The 3467-nt window shown below is 43.6% G+C and overlaps 1 non-coding gene across 1 annotated transcript; it reads left to right on the forward strand.

Annotated features, from left to right (window-relative positions):
* Positions 1-3021: 3021 nt before the first annotated feature.
* Positions 3022-3128, forward strand: LOC141681668 (small nucleolar RNA R71). Its single transcript, XR_012559095.1, has one exon. It is a non-coding gene; the product is annotated as a small nucleolar RNA R71 (small nucleolar RNA).
* The last annotated feature ends 339 nt before the right edge of the window (positions 3129-3467 follow it).

A 3467-nucleotide genomic window follows, 5' to 3' on the forward strand; every position in this document is an offset into this window, starting at 1 on the left:
GCATCACACATCATCTCAAACGGTTCTGTCCAATCTGGTGCTGTAATAACTGGTGCCGTGATCAAACTCCCTTTGAGAGTCTCGAATGCTGCCAAACATTCATCATCAAATTTGAAAGGCACATCTTTCTCAAGTAAATTGCACAACGGCTTAGATATCTTTGAAAAGTCCTTGATGAATCGCCGATAAAAACCCGCATGACCGAGAAAACTACGGATTCCTTTCACCGAATTAGGTGGGGGAAGATTTTCAATGACTCCCACCTTGGCCGTGTCCACCTCCAGACCTTTGCTAGAGACCTTATGCCCAAGGATAATGCCTTCACGCACTATAAAATGACATTTCTCCCAATTAAGCACCAAATTAGTTTCCACGCATCTTTTGAGTACGGCGCACAGATTATTCAAACATTCATCATATGGGTGTCCAAAGACGGAGAAGTCATCCATGAACACTTCGACGTTATTTCCAATCATGTCAGAGAATATAGCCATCATACATCTCTGAAAGGTGGCCGGGGCGCCACATAACCCAAACGAAACTCTACGAAAAGTAAATGTGCCAAATGGATAAGTGAAGGTAGTGTTTTCCTGATCCTCTGGTGCAATACAAATCTGATTATACCCGGAATAACCATCCAGAAGACAAAAATACTCATGTCTCGCCAATCTGTCAAGCATTTGATCAATGAATGGGAGAGGGAAGTGATCCTTCCATGTGGCTTTGTTCAATTTTCTATAATCCATGCATACTCTCCATCCTGTAACTGTTCGAGTAGGGATGAGCTCATTCTTTTCATTTGCGACCACAGTGATACCTCCTTTCTTAGGTACACATTGCACGGGGCTCACCCACGAGCTGTCAGAAATAGAATAAATGATGCCTGCATCTAGCCATTTCAGAATTTCTTTCTTCACCACCTCCTTCATGATCGGGTTCAGTCTTCGCTGTTGTTCCACAGTTGGCTTACTACCTTCCTCTAACAGAATTTTATGCATACAATATGAAGGACTTATCCCCTTGATGTCTACTATGGTCCATCCTATAGCCGATTTGAATTCTCTCAAAATCCTTAAGAGCTTGTCTTCCTCACTACCTGAAAGGTCAGCTGAAATAATAACAGGTAACGTAGATGAATCACCTAAAAAAGCATACCTCAAGTGTTCAGGTAATGGTTTTAGCTCCAAGGTAGGTGCTTCCTCTATTGATGGTTTGAGCTTCCCTTCAGCATTCTTAAGGTCAGAAGTACCAAGAGATTCAAATGGTATGTCGAGCTTTCGCTTCCATGGAGAAGCGTTCAGATATTGTAATTGCTCGTTGCTATCTTCATCATCGCTGTCAAAATCCTCCACTAAGGCCTTTTCCAATGCATCAGACATTAGCATGTGATCGAGTTCCGAAGTAACCGCAAAATCAATCACATCCACTTTTAAGCACTCCTCATCTTCTATAGGGAATTTCATTGCCTTGAATATGTTGAAGGTCACATCCTGATCTTGGACCCGCATAGTAAGTTCCCCTTTTTGCACATCTATCAAAGTACGGCCAGTAGCCAAGAAAGGCCTCCCCAAGATTATGGGAATCTTCTTATCTTCCTCAAAATCCAGAATAACAAAATCAGCAGGAAAGAAGAGCTTATCCACCTTGACGAGCACATCCTCAACTATGCCCCTTGGGTAAGTAATGGAACGGTCCGCCAATTGTAGCGACATGTATGTGGGTTTTGGATCAGGCAGATCCAGCTTTTTAAAGATCGACAACGGCATCATATTAATGCTTGCTCCCAAATCACAAAGGCACTTGTCAAAAGTTAGATTGCCAATGGTGCAAGGAATGGTGAAGCTTCCTGGATCTTTCAGTTTTGGTGGTAACTTTTGTTGCAGAACCGCGCTGCATTCTTCCGTGAGAGCAATGGTTTCAAGGTCATCCAGTTTCACCTTCCTTGAAAGAATAGTCTTCATAAACTTCGCATAACTAGGCATTTGTTCCAGAGCCTCGGCGAAAGGTATATTGATGTGAAGTTTCTTGAACACCTCCAGAAACTTCCCGAACTGTCTATCCAGCTTTTGTTGCTGCAATCTCTTAGGAAAAGGTGGTGGAGGATAGAGCTGTTTCTCCCCTGTATTAGCCTCAGGCAGAGTGTGTTCAACAGTAGTCTTCTTTGGTTCCGCCGCTTTCTCCTTTTGCTTAGATTCTTCATCTCTAACTTCAGCTTCGACTTCTTTTGCCTTTTCAGCATCAGCTACTTTTCCAGACCTTAAGGTAATAGCCTTGACTTGCTCTTTAGCTTCCTTCCTGCCTGGTACTTCCGTGTCACTGGGAAGAGTGCCAGGTTGATGATTGAGCACTGCATTGGCTAATTGACCGATTTGATTTTCCAAGGTCTTGATAGAAACTGCCTGACTCTTGCACAATAGCTTAAGTTCCTCAAAATCAGCACTAGTAGGTGCAGCTGCACTTCCCTGTTGAGGATATGATTGCCTTGTAGCATACTGCTGTGGTTGCTGGAATCCAGGTGGGTTAAACTGTTTACTTACTCCTTGCTGATATGGTGGCTGAATAGCATTCTGATTATTCCCCCAGCTGAAATTTGGATGATTTCTGTTGTTAGGATGATAGGTCGCTGGCACAGCCTGCTGTTGTCGCTGATAATTATTCACATACTAAACAGATTCGTTGACAAGAGAATACTGATCCGTAGCATGAGAACCTGCACAAAGCTCATAAACCATAGCTATTTGATTAACTCCATACGTAGCCAAAGAATCAACCTTCATTGATAGCGCTTGGAGCTGGGCTGCAATAGCGGCGGCTGCATCAACTTCCAGAATACCTGCTACCTTGCCTGACGTCATCCTCTGAGTTGGGTTTTGATGCTCATTTACAGCCATCGTCTCGATAAGATTGTACGCCTCAGTATAGCTTTTAGCCCATAAGGCGCCTCCAGCTGCTGCATCGAGCATGGGCCGAGATTGGGCCCCCAAACCATTATAAAAACCAGTGATTACCATCCAATCCGGCATTCCATGATGTGGACATTTTCTCAACATTTCCTTGTAGCGTTCCCAAGCCTCGCACATAGATTCTGTAGGTTGTTGCGCAAACTGAGTAAGAGCACTCCTCATAGCAGCAGTCTTTGCCATTGGATAAAACTTCACCAGAAACTTTTGTGCAAGATCTTGCCACGTAGTGATGGACGCAGCTGGTTCAGAATGTAACCAGTCTTTAGCCTTATCCCTCAGTGAGAATGGGAAAAGCCTCAACTTGATAGCCTCATCAGTCATGCCATTATACTTAAAAGTGCTGCAGATCTCGACAAAATTCCTTATGTGCATGTTGGGGTCTTCAGTTGCCGCTCCTCCAAAAGAAACAGAATTCTGCACCATCTGAATAGTCCCCGACTTGATTTCAAAGGTGTTAGCTTGAATAGCCGGATGAAGGATGCTTGACTGAATGTCATCAATTTT

This window comes from Apium graveolens, chromosome 8 (genome assembly GCF_009905375.1).
Source record: "Apium graveolens cultivar Ventura chromosome 8, ASM990537v1, whole genome shotgun sequence".
In the NCBI taxonomy this organism is placed as follows: domain Eukaryota; kingdom Viridiplantae; phylum Streptophyta; class Magnoliopsida; order Apiales; family Apiaceae; genus Apium; species Apium graveolens.